General features: G+C 41.3%; 1 protein-coding gene across 11 annotated transcripts in view; it reads left to right on the plus strand.

The window, feature by feature from the left end:
- Positions 1–13,854, plus strand: part of LOC119979752 (PR domain zinc finger protein 2-like) — a 212,523-nt gene that overhangs the window by 59,306 nt on the left and 139,363 nt on the right. The window contains exon 1 of one of the 11 annotated variants that reach the window (XM_038822366.1): positions 13,279–13,297. The exons of the other annotated variants lie outside the window; for them this stretch is intronic. The gene's annotated coding sequence lies outside the window, so the exon portion shown is untranslated. Of the gene's footprint in view, positions 1–13,278; positions 13,298–13,854 lie in introns of those variants that run through there. 11 annotated transcript variants of the gene reach the window in all.

Here is a 13,854-nt window from a genome sequence, read left to right on the forward strand (position 1 = left end):
CCAGAAGTGAAGTTAGTGATTGCCCGTGACATCAAAGCAGCATTTGACCGTATGGTTTGAGGACTCCCAGCAAAACTCAAGTCAGTGGGAATCGGGGAGAAAACTCTTCACTGGTTGATGTCATACCTAGCATAAAGGAAGTTAGTTCTTGTTGGAGGTTAATCATCTTGTTTCCAAGATATCACTTGTTCGCTGATGATGGTGTCCAGCAACATTCATGTCTCCTCGGATACTGAAGCAGCCCATGCCCAAATGCAGCAAGATCTGAACAATATCTAGGCTTGGGCTGACAAGTGGCAAGTAACATAAGTGCCAGGCAATCACCATGTCCAACAAGAGCGCATACATAGTGCAAAATCTACCTGTCGCAACTTGACATTCCGTAGCAGTACAGCCTTGTTCCAAAAGGAGATCCATGACGGGCAACATTTGACTGACTGTGGCATCAAGAAGCCCTAGGAAAATGAACTCAATTGGAATCTTGGGGAAAATTCAGTACTGATTGGAGTCCTACCTAGTGCAAAGGATTGTGGTTGTTGGAGGCCACTCATCTCCTCATCAGTATTTTACTGCAGGAGTTCCTCAGTCTTATCCATGACCTAACCATTTTTGCTGCTTCATCAATGACCTCTCAATTAAAAGGTCAGAAGTGGGCATGTTCTGAGATGTTTACAGTGTTCAGTACTATTCACAACTCCTCATCTGAATCAGTACATGTCCAAATGCAGCAAAACCTGGACAATATTCAGGCTTGGATGATGATTGGTAACTAACAGTCACTAAACACGTGCCAGGCAATGATGATCTCCAACAAGAGAGAATCTAACCATCTCCCTTTAATATTCAACAGCATTGCCATTGTTGAATTCCTTGCTGTCAACGACTGAGAGCTACCATGGACCAGAACTGAACTGGACCAGCCATATAAATAATGTGGCTACAAAAGCAGGTCAGAGGCTGGGAATTCTGTGGTGAGAATTTGCCTCCGACTGTTCACTACCTACAAATCAGAAGTGTGATGGAATACTCTCCATTTTCTTGATGAGTGCAGCTTCAACAATACTGAAAAAGCTCAACACCATCCAGGCCAATGCACCCTACCTGATTGGCACTCCAACCACCAACTTAAATGCTTACCCCCTCCATCACAACTGATGCACATTGAGAGCCAGGTTCGATCCCGGCTCTGGGTCACTTTACCTGTGGAGTTTGCACATTCTCCCCGTGTTTGCATGGATTTTGCCCCCACAGCCCAAAAGATGTGCATGTTAGGTGGATTGGCCACGCTAAATTGCCCCTTGGAAAAAATTAATTGGGTACACTAAATTTTTAAAAATCTACTCCAAATTCTACTCCAAGCCACGTAACCACCCTGGCTTGGGGAGTTTTGCAGTTCCTTCGTTTGTCACTGGGTTAAAATCCGAGAAGTTCCTTACAGGGACCTATATCAGATGGACTTCAGCTCACCACCACTTCCTCAAGGGCATTAGGGATGAGCATTGCAAGTGATGGCCACATCCCATGAAAGAAATAAACCGAGATTGGGGAGGACAAAGTTAAGTAGGTTTCCCTTCTGGTTCTGGTTCTCACCAGCTGCCACAGGCCTAGATGGTCAGGTATGTTTTTCAGGACTTACCACCACTATTGACTTAGGCCATCAATCCACTGTTGGTGATGGGCACTGAAGACTTTCCAACATTTATGTGTCCTTGTGGTCCTCCGTGCTTGCTTCAAGTTTTTTTCAACATGGGCCAGTACTGATTCATCAGCTGAGCAAAGACAGAAGATGGTGATCAGCAGGAGATTTCTATGTGCATGTTTGTCCTGATGCTATGAGGCTTGGCGTCAATGTTTAGAACTTCCAGACAATATACCACTATGCCATCTCTGGTCGATTTGCTCTGCCAGTGAACCGGACATGCCCAGGCATAATGGTGGACTAATCTGGGACACTGGTTAAAAGATATATTCTGTGTGACTATGTTTCGGCTTTCCAAATGTTGGCACATCTCTTCCCCTGTCCTCCCATTCAAAGTTTTTAAGAAGGACTTTGAGGGTAGATTGACCTAATTCATCTTTGTAGTGTCCAGTGCTTACGTTAAAAGCAAATTACTGCGGATTCTGGAATCTGAAACCAAAGAGAAAGTGCTGGTCTGGCAGCATCTGTAGGGAGAGAAAGAGCTAATGTTTCGAGTCCAGACGTTGGAGTCTTGGATGGAGAAATGGCAGATGGAGTTTAATCCAGACAAGTGTGAGATAATGCACATTGGAAGGTCCAATGCTTGTAGGAATTACACAATAAATGGTAGAACTCCAGTACTGACAGACAGAGAAATCTGGGCATGTATGTTACCTACCGATAACTGAAGTGGCAACGCATGTGGATATGGTGGTCAAGAAGGCATACGGCATGCTGGCCTTCATCGGTTGGATCATTGAATATAAAAATTGGCACGTCATGTTGCAAGTGTACAGGACCTTGATTAGGTCTCATTTGGAATATTGTGTACAATTCTGGTTGCCACACTACGGGGATTCGTGCTGCTGGCTGGGAGAGGTCTTCTGGAAGGGTTGGTGTGGGGGGGGGGGAAGAGAGAGGAGAGACGGGTGGGGGTTGGCCAGGGGGTATCCTGTGGGAATCATGGATGGCGGGCCAGGACCGCACACGGCCGGTGCCATGGTGTACTATGTGGCCACTGCAGGTCATTGCCATGCGCATGCACGGCCATGCACCCGGTCATTCTCCAGCTGTTTTTGGTGCGGGAGCTGGGAGCTTCACCTGGTGCTTCTAACCGGTCCCGGAATCGTTGAGGGTTCAGCACCGATTTTGGCGTCGTAAAACACCTGCAAATTCTCCTTAGTTCCGGCTGAAATGGAGAATCCAGCCCCTTTATTTTTAAACAAGTTCTAAACACCCCCATGAGGACAAACATTCTCTCAGCATCTACTTGTCAAGCCCACTCGGAATATGTTTTTTAAAAAATCATATCTCATTTTTCTGAAAGCCAATGGGTATAGCACCAATCTGCTCAATGTGTGAACTTCAAATTTACTCCAGCTCCACGGTATCGGCATTATGTACGAGAGTTAAACTCTGTTGGTAAGGGAGATGAGAACGTAAATTTCACAACTGGTTAACTCCAACCCAAACTCCAGTAGGCCAGAAAAGTAGGTCAGCTTTAATTTATTCCAATTTCTCTGTCCTTTTATGTTAAAATTGCTGACTTTTCATAGAATCATAGAATTTACAGTGCAGAAGGAGGCCGTTCAGCCCATCGAGTCTACACCAGCCCCTGAAAGAGCACCCTACCTAAGCCCACACCTCCACCCTATCCCGGTAATCCAGCAACCCCACCTAACGTTTGGACACTATGGGGCAACTTAGCGTGAACAATCCACCTAACCCACACATCTTTGGACCGTGGGAGGAAACCGGAGCACCTCGAGGAAACCGGAGCACCCGGAGGAAACCCGTGCAGACATTGGGAGGACGTACAGACTCTGCACAGACAATGAGCCAAGCCGGGAATCAAACCCGGGTCCCTGGCGCTGTGAAGCAACAGTGTTAACCACTGTGTTACCGTGCTCCTTGTAAATAAATCCTTTGTTGTTCACTAATGAAGTCTCTGATAGTGCATCGATAAACCTGAAAAGTAGATAATTACAAAGCATTTTTGGGATGATCGATGAGCGTGGACAATATAAGTTCCTTCTTTCCATTTCTTAAAAGTGCCTCTTAAAATGGTTATTAACTAAATTGGTATTGGCAAGAGACTGTCTATCAGTGAAAGAAAGAGAAACACTGAGAGAATCAATTACTTCGCACAGGGAGAAACCTGGCAGGTTGGCCTTCAGGGTGCGTCACTTATCTGGCTGCACAGGCCTGCTTTAGCTCCTCCAGGTTAATGAGCTGCTGACATAGACCTGCGATCATAAACTAGAGTACGTATGTCACGCGCTCTTGTTTCCAGGAGTATATTACCGCAAATAGACAATTCTCTGATACTTAGTATTGTGACGGTTGGAAGATTTTAGGACTATTGGATTATAAATATTGGGCAATTTAAGGGTTAAAAGATTGGGATTATAGTGTGTTTGATGCAGTGGGCATGTATTTTTTAAAGAATCCTGTTTTGCAGAGCCTCTGAGCTTTTAGGAGCCAGAAGGTGAAATTGGCCAGAGGAATGTATTTTTCAGTCTGGGCTAATGCACTGTGGTTTAACTGGGGAAGTCCCTGGAGAATTAATTTGTTTTTCATTTTGGAGAGATTACATCATTGCTGGGTGGAGTTAGAGATTCAGAGAGTTTGTTAGAAAGCTGTGGAGAGGAGTTGAAGTTTGATCTGGCAACCCTTGTTTTGACCACAAGTGAAGGCAGTTTTCTCTCCCAGTAGGATAGCTATAAATAGAGAATATGTAAAAGCAGTACAGTCTTGTCTGAGGACAAGGAAAAAGGTGAAACAAGCCTGTTGGAACAACTTTTTGAAGACTCCCAGCCAGTCTGCAGGGGTTAAAACGGAGCAGAAGCCAAATTTGTTCTGCAAAGGAAGTGTTACTCAATGCCATGCTGATTTTAAACTGGATTGAGAGCTGTATTTTTATTTTATTTTATTTTCAGATGATGTTAGAGTTAAATATTGTATTCGTAATAAAGTTTTGTTTTGAAATACCAAATCCCTATTTTTTTTTCCATGCATTTACTCCTGGAGCGTATCATTCATTCTGCAGACTTACAGTCTAGACAAAATAAAATAAACTATTGGGGTTTTGGTTCAGCATCCTAGCCACTGTTGGGGTCTGGCCTGGGAACGAAATAATATGTAAATCTGGACACTTAAGTTTTATGCTTTCCATTTTTCAGTCCAAATCTTCAAATCTAGAGGAGTGCAGATAGATGCTCCACTGTGTCCCTGCTGTTTTCTGATTGTCATATTCATCAAGGGAAATTGCTGAAATTGCTTACCTATGTGTGGTGGGTGAATGGCAGCTACGTGCAAATAAAGGAAGCTTAACTTCTGCTGTGTTAAGAGAAATGTCTTTACTTTGATGATCAGAACTAAGTATACTTTAATTGTAGTCCCTGTTATAACATAGGGAAACCTGCAAGCCAATTCGCACATAGCAAAGTTTCACAAACCAGTGAGATTTATGACGATAAGATTTTTTTTTTTTTAGTGATGTTGGACAAGGGTGAAATATTTTTTTTTTAAATTTAGATTAGTCAATTATTTTTTCTAATTAAGGGGCAATTTAGCGTGGCCAATCCACCTACTCTGCACATTTTTGGGTTGTGGGGGCGAAACCCACGCAGACACGGGGAGAATGTGCAAACTCCACACGGACAGTGACCCAGAGCCGGGATCGAACCTGGGACCTCAGCGCCGTGAGGCTGCTGTGCTAACCACTAGGCCACCGTGCTGCCCCAAGGGTGAAATATTGACCTGAACACTGTCACAAGACCAATTCCAGCCTCTTTTGAGCCGGAATCGCAACACAAGTGCAATTGGATGTAATTTTAAAAATACCTGAGGATCTTGGCTGATCCCAATAAATGTAGTCACCAGGTTTGTATATTTAACACACATAATCTTTTATTGTTTAATATTAATGTTTAATTAAATTGACAATAAATGTAAATGACTACCTAATACCCCTTTCCTAACCTCCCCAACTTTCCAACTCGCCCATATATTATGTACATGGACATACAGATAACAGGAGGAAAGGGTGGTGGAGAGGGTAGAAAAATGATTATAAAGGATAAAATATCTCTATGATGGCTTTCAGTTAACATCTTTCAGTTCAAGCTTCCGCTTCAATCCTTCTTCCTTGTAAGCTTGATAGGATTTTCTCAAGCAAGGCTGTCCACTTTCTTTGCAGATTCATGATCATTTCAACTATATAGTAAAGATGCGCCACGCACTTATGGTTTTATAACGATGAAGCAGTCCTTTACTTACACGGTGAGGGAGCGAGTTCCTTCTTCATTCGGGGTCTAATCACTTCTGACCAACTTTCTCAGAAGCATCCCTCCGGAACCAATCATTGACTGTTGTCAGCCAGAACACTGTCCCTAGCCAACCCACAAGTTGCCAGCCAGTCAATGAAAACAACTTCCTCCATAGCTGGTTCTTAAGATTCTCTTGACATCGATGAGTCCGTATTCTCTCCTCCAAAAACAAATCCTGGAACACAGTCCTGACTAGCAGGCTGCCTCAGCTTATGTCCGCTGCTTAAAGATACATTCCAATTATGAGCCTAAGTATTAAAAATAATAATATAAATCAAAGAAATGGGAACAAAGGGAAATGGAAAGATAGAACTCCTAACAACACACCTTTCCCTGATTTTCAAATAATGTCACGGACCATATACCTGAAGGTTTGATCATGTGATTGTGTGACTCTTGGGGGCGTGTTGTTTCCAAATGTTATCACATTTACCATGTCTAAAGATGAGATCTCTAGTTGAAAACCTTTTACTCTCTGAGCATACAAAAATGTTTTGATTGACACACAGGGGCAATTTTTTGAACATATGCCATTGGGCAGGAAAAGACGCTTGTGTATCCAAGCTTTCCAATGCAACTGATGCGTTGCACAATGGTGAAGTGGTTAGCACTGCTGCCTCATGGCGCTGAGGACCCGGGGTCGATCCCAGCCGCAGGTCACAGTCCGTCTGGAGTTTGCACATTCTCCCCGTGTCTGCCTTTGTCTCGCCCCCCACAACCCAAGGATGTGCAGGGTAGGTGGATTGGCCACTCTTAATTGCCCCTTAATTGGAAAAATTAATAAAAATATATAGACACCCTCTGCTAATGACCCCGTTAAATTTTCCTTGTGCACGATTTGTTTGTTTCAGCATTCTCTATGCCTAAATCGTTTGTGTGACTGCACATACATGGTATCTTAAAGTGGATAGCTTGTGTGCTGTCTACAGAGTATCTTCACAATTGCTGCATGCTTCGAATTAACACTCAAAATCCATAATTGCTTGACAGACTAAAATCAAGATAATAAAAACCCAGGCCATTTGGATGGGATAGAAATCTGGAAAATGCTTGTAAGCATTTGAACCTGGTGTAAGAGACCATCCTGATTCCACTAGGGTGAGATGGAATTCTAGCTGAATTTTTATTTTGCTTCCTTCCCCATCTTTTTTGTCGTCAACAGCATTAACAATTGGGACTTGGGCGGATGCCTTGGAGAGAGTCAACTCTTCCTCTTCATGTGCGAGGCTTAGCCTCATCCAGTTTAAGGTGCTGCATCGGGCCCATATGTCTGTGACTCGGATGAGTAGGTTCTTTGGGGGTGACGACAGGTGCACCGGGTGTTTGGGGAGTCCAGCGAACCATGCCTATATGTTCTGGGCATGCCTGGCACTGGAAGAATTCTGGAAGGGGGTGGCGGGGACGGTGTCAAGGGTGGTTGGATCCAGGGTCAAACCAGGTTGGGGACTCGCGATTTTTGGAGTTGCGGCGGAGCCAGGAGTGCAGGAGGCGAAAGAGGCTGGTGTTCTGGTCTTTGCGTTCCTAGTAGCCCGGCGGAGGATCTTGATGCAGTGGAAAGATGCGAGGCCCCCAAGTGTGGAGACCTGGATCAATGTCATGGCGGGATTTATAAAATTGGAGAGGGTCAAATTTGCCCTGAGGGGATCAGTACAAGGGTTCTATAAACGATGGCAGCCTTTTCTGGACTTTCTGGCTCAAAGATGGGTATGTTGGTCAATAGCAGCAGCAACCCGGGGGTGGGGGGGGAATGGAGGGTGTTCTTTATTGTTTCTATTTTTTTTTCTATGGTTATTTAACTTAATATTGTGTTAATTTAAGTTGTTAATATATTTTGTTGTTCATCAAGGATGGGCGAATGTTTATGACTGTTATCATTATTGTTATTGTTGGTATTTTATTGCGGTTCGTTATATAAATACAACATTTTACAATTAAAAAAAAAAAAAATTTTTTTTTAAAAACAGCATTAACAACAAAAACTTGTATTTATACAACATAGTAACACAGTCAATGTAATGAGTCCTTGCTTGAGTTTTTCTTCCAAATATGGTTTTGATTTCTCTGTTGTGCCACTTTCAGTTTCCATTTTGCATTTCATGCTTTTTCAGCATTGCTGTATGTCATGGGCTGAGAAATAGATTTATTTATTTAAAAATTGTATTTGAAGCATGAATAATATGGTGTCAGCTGACAGGATGAGAGTTTTGCTGCAAAGCAATCTTGTTTTAAAAAAAAATTGAATATGGACTTACTTTTTCATTGTGTAACTAGTCTCTCCTGTTAACATTAATAGAAACTGTTACAATGCTTGAAGTTTTTAAAAATAACTAGATAAATTTTAATGCATGGATATTACAATAAGGTAATAACATGATTTCTCATTTATAAACTGTATTTCCTGAATTTTTAAATCTGGCGTGTATAATCCTGATGTACTGAAGGGTTACTTGGAAGAGGCTTTATTGTCATTAATAGTGGTTTGTTTGTAGTGTTTTTTTTTGTTAGCTGGCTCTAGCCTGCTGTTTGCTGGATAGTCGGGGGAAGGGTGAGCACCTGCTGGCTTCTGGATAGAGTTCGGAGTTGCCTGCGGTTTTCCCGTCTGTGACATATGGCAGTTTGTTTCCCTTGTGTCTAAAAGACAATGACATTGACTTGAATAGAAAGCAGCAGTGGGATGAATTAACCCCTCCCGTGAAAATGATTAGGCTTTGTTTTTAGTTTAATTCCAAAATAACCAAGTAACTTGTGTCCTGTTATTTTGAGTATCTGTATAATGTTTTGGAAATTCATTCATATATTTTTGTTTTAATTTTATTGAAAGTTCTTTATTGTCAAGACCTGTTCATAGGGCAGTTGATTAGCTCGAACTCTTTGGAGCATGCACAGGTTTGGGCCAGTATGGTTCTTGCTCTATCATTTATACCCTTCCAGGATGGTTCAGAAACTTCCCATATACAAAATTACTGAACATTAACCAGTACCTTCTCATTCAGTGTAAACTATCTCCAGGCCAATGCAGGTTTGTTCTTGAATAGTTGATTATGCTACTGTGTGTATTGATCCTTTATATATAAAAAAGCAAACTGGTGGGGCAGGTGGGGTGCAGCTTCGGAGGGTCAGTGCAGATTAATGGGCCGAATGGCCTCCCTCTGCACCATAGGGATTCTTTGATTCTATGAAGTAACTGCTTAAGTTTTTGAAAAAGGGATCCTAGTTTATTCTTGAAATTTTACTTTGACTTCCTACCCAGCTTATATTAAAATATGTTAATGATGTTAGCACACTGACGCATGGTATAGCAGTGCCAGATTTCTAGGAACGTCTGCCCCTGCATCAGCTGCTTTGACAATGTTCCTTGGCCATCTCTCGCCTTGCATTAAAAGACCTATACCAGCACTGTGGATATAACATGCTATAGTGTCAACGTGTTCTGCATCCCTGCACTCTCAATACTGAAACTCTCAGTGCCAGTGGATGGACATATGCATATGGAACATGTGCAGTGTGTTTTTGTTTTAATTCAGTATATAAACACAGGAGTGGCAAATGGGCATCAGTCTCCTAAACTCGACTGGACGTCAAAGGATACCGGTTGCTTAGCTGCCGTGTATTTGATAGGCTGCAGAAAATTGTTAGTCCAAAGCCATTGAAAACATCCACTCAATGAATATTGAACAGGGTCAGTGTTGAGATGTCTTTCCTTACTCTGGTTGACTTTGTATGACTATACACATCAGTAGTCTTCTGATTTTCACTGTCTTAGCCCTTCTTTATAGTAGCCATTTAATTGAGATATTAGTGGGTTGGTGGCAACCAAGGAACCATAAGTCAGTTTCTTCAGGAGTAAGGTGCACATTTATACTTGACAAGTGAGACAGTGTTTGAGTTCTTAATTTAAATAAATGATGATTCTTCATCTGATCATTTTCAAATTTGCTAAATGCCATTTTTACTGTGAGAACAAAATGATGGCAATTATTTTACAGGTGAACAATTGGATAAAAAATTCTTCTCACTGCTGTATTATTCCATTCGAGGAGGGGACAATGGCTTTCTGACTCCATTCTTATTTGAGGATATATAATCCAGATTTCAGGGCTATTGGTTTGGTTTGTTTGAAGTGAGCACTGGTCAGTCAGCAAACAGTGGGTTAAATTGTTTTCTTTGAGAGTGCGAGGCCGGACTGCTTTGAAAATGAAATCTGAAGAAGAACCACTTGCTTTCTGAGTGCCTCTTGCGCAGATGTACTCTGGACAGCCCCAAGTGTATAGTATTTTTAATTGGCATTTAGCACATCTGTAGGAATTCAGTTTTTTTAAAAGCTTCCATTTGAAATCTGTGTTTACAGAATATTTTGTGGGGGAAACATTTTACTTTGGGAATAGAATGTGATTTTTAGACATTGCTTTGACCGTGATCGCTGTAAAGAAAGACATGACAAGTAGTGTAAAACGGCAGGGCGAGTGTACTGTTTACACGTGTTCAAGTGAGTGTATATTGAATTGCCAGTCTCAAATGTATGTAAAGAAAGTTCAGTTTTTAATGCTTACTTAATAGTTTGTTAGTTTGGTGGGGATCATATCCAAGGGATAACAGAATAGCTCACTTAAAGTATTAAAGTTAAATTTAAACTGAGACTAGGAGAAATGGTCTCCACTTGAGTGTCTGCAAGCTGAACATGATTCTACCCCTCTTGAGCATAAAGCTGGTTCTATTTGGGTTGTCAGAAGAAGGAAGGGAAACCCAGGTTTCTTCCAATAGATTCTTCTTGGGGCTCCTGTATTTATAATGATGTGGTGATGCCGGCGTTGGACTGGGGTGGGCACAGTCGGGGATGGGTGACTTGAGGGGTCAGTTATGAAGTAATATTGATGCTACACTAAGTTTTGATCTAACACTTCCTGGGTAAGTACTGCGGAACTGTTCAAAGTCTCCAACTGTTAGTGACATTCGTTGAGGGTCCCAGGGAGCAGGGGAATTTCCCATAGGAAGTTAAACTTCCCAGGTAATTCCCAAATAGGTCTCCCTTACAGGGTCCTAATGTGCATCTTCAGTCATATGTCTGGTTTCTGACTTTCCAGAGACCGGAAGATTTGGCCCATTATTGTGTTCTTTTAAAGTTGCAGGTTTTGTTTGGATGATGCACAAGATTACTTCATAATCAAAGAGCTAGCAGGTTGAGAATACATTGCTGCCCAAGTTTTCCCAGTTTGGTTCCAAGGTGCTGATAGACAGATGAATAAGGACAGGGGAAATGTGTCAGCACTTCTTTTCTCTGGGTTAACACTTCTTATACGCCAGTTGTACAACAACAGGAATCCACATTTTACATTTTTAATGTCGGAAAACCTCCTAGGGTACTTCACAGGAGTGCTATGAAACAAAATTGACACAGTAGAAAATATTGGGACAGGTAATGTGAATCATGGCCTAAAAGGTTGACTTTAAGGAGGTCAGAGAGATTTAGGGAGGGAAATACCAGAGTTTAGGGCCTAGGCAGGTGATGAAGCACAGGATGTGCAAACGGCCTAAATGGGAAAAGCACAGAGATCCTGAAATCTGGAGGACATTTCAGCGATATGAAGGAGTGAGGTCATGAAGGGATTTGAAAACCAGATGAGAATTTTTATATTGAAGCGTTGCGGTTCTGGGAGCCAATATATATCAGTGAAGAGTGAATGAGACTTGTGCGAGTTGGGATGAGAACACAAGTTTTGGATAAGTACAATTTTATGGTGGGCAGAATCTAGGATGTTAGTCAGGAGAGTTTTGGAATAGTCAAGTCTAAAGGTAAAAAAGAATTGATAAAATTAATAGATAAGTTGAGGCAAGGATTATTAATACAGAGCAACAGCAAATCGAACAAAAGTCAGTGAAGTATTTTTTGGATTAGTGCTTCAAAATTAAGCATGTTTTGCCATTTTGGGTCTCTTCCTTCCAGCCTTCTCATACAGCACATTGTTTTGTCAGTATGCTTTCCCAGGGTTACTGGCATTTGGATTAACTTGCTGAATTGGATTGTATACTGGAATGCAAATAGCTTTTCATTTCCATTGGCATCACTGTACTAGCTAATGAGAAGGAAGATATTTCTTTTAATTGTCATGTTTTTCCCCATAATTGAATAATTCTTTGCCCACCTTTTGATCTTTATCATCCCATATGTGCATACTCTGTGATGTTGGCAGGCTATTCAACTGTGGGTGTGGAAAGGATTGAGGGTACAGCTAAATTCCACTTATAGCCAGGTTGGCACTCATTGGCTAATTGTTCCAAGTCAAACATTTAAAACTCAGACCTTCCTGATTTCTCCAGCTGAGTACTATATCAAGTGGTGCTCCGACTCATCATGCCATCGAGGGGAGCCTCTTTCTTGGTCTTTTAAATGGTTAACAGCAGTGGTCAACATCTGTCTGTTGGCCTCTTCACCTCTTTTACTCTTTCATCTTAAGAAGGTTGTTGTAAACCTCATGTGCTGTGAAGCAGCATTTTCAAATAACTACTACTTCACTTTTTAGGTAAAGCTTGTGAAGTTTGGAGGCAGCTTATTAAATTATTGTAAAACACTTGTACTTTTTGAAGTCAAATGTCAACATTTTGCTTCCTTGTGCTTTTAAATCATGAATCATCTCGTTTTTACATTCTCCATGTACTCATTTGCATTCTTAGTTCATTAATAGCAATCTGCACTTGAAATATTTTATAGGAACTGCATGTGGGCACAAAAAAAATCATGTTTTTTTTTTATTAAGCTGAATGCATAAAATAAAAGCGTGGTCCTTGGGGAAAATATATTTTGTTTAAATTGGTAACAGTGCAATCTTGGAACATAAAAATTTGGTCAAAGTAATTGGTAGCTATCCTGGTGAGTTTTTATTAACTAGGTTCTTAGTAGTTTTTTGTCAAGTATATCAAAGTAATATATATCTTGTAATTTGAGCAGGCCTGCCAATGCCACAAACTGATTTGTGGAACTCAGTGGGTCACAATGACTAGTTAGCTCAGTAATCAACCTCGCATGTGCATTCAAGTAGAATTCAATCTGAACTCGCTTTGGAGAAATCTTTGCTATGCAGTTGTAATTTCCAAACAACAGATGTGCCCATCTTTTACTGGATCTAACTCGTGTCCACTCCCATGTCCGCTCAACCAACTCGCTCAAATCTCCATTTAAATAGCTCTCTTCTGGAAGTGTCTGCCTCTGCAATAAGGAAGCATTTTTAAGAGTGACATGCGATTGTTTTCTTGTCACTTTGTATTTTCCTACAAGAGGTCAGGAAGCAGTAAGGTAAGATTTTGTATCTAATGGAGCACAGTGACCTAAGGGTTATTAACTGGTGGGGAAACTAGTCTCACTTTCAGAAAATATGAAAACTTCATAACTCGTTTTTTTAATATCTGATTAAGAACGGGGAAAGCAACAGAGTAGAAAGCCACAAGTATTGAATCACAAGAACTTCAAAATTGCAAAAAGGAAATCAGTTTATTTTCTTTGTTAATTTCCCAGTTTCCATCCTCCTGTAATATACTGTTAAAGGTTTTGAATACCATTTTCTATAGAAAACTCTTCAAATATTCCACAGCGAGTTGAAGAAGCAAGCAACTCTTGGATGCTAGCATGTAATTTAGGCTGACACTCAAGTATATTATTAAAGGAGTGAAATGTTATACTGAGGCCCTGTCTGTGTGTGTTCAGATGGATGTTGAAGATTCCATAGCACTTTGAAATCAGTTGGTTTAGTGTCCTGACCAATGTTGCTCCCTCAGCCAATATCACCTAAAATTGATTAACAGGTCGTCATCTTCATGCTGTTTGTGGGACCTTGCTGTGTGGAAATAACTGCA

This window comes from Scyliorhinus canicula, chromosome 16, assembly GCF_902713615.1.
Source record: "Scyliorhinus canicula chromosome 16, sScyCan1.1, whole genome shotgun sequence".
NCBI lineage: Eukaryota > Metazoa > Chordata > Chondrichthyes > Carcharhiniformes > Scyliorhinidae > Scyliorhinus > Scyliorhinus canicula.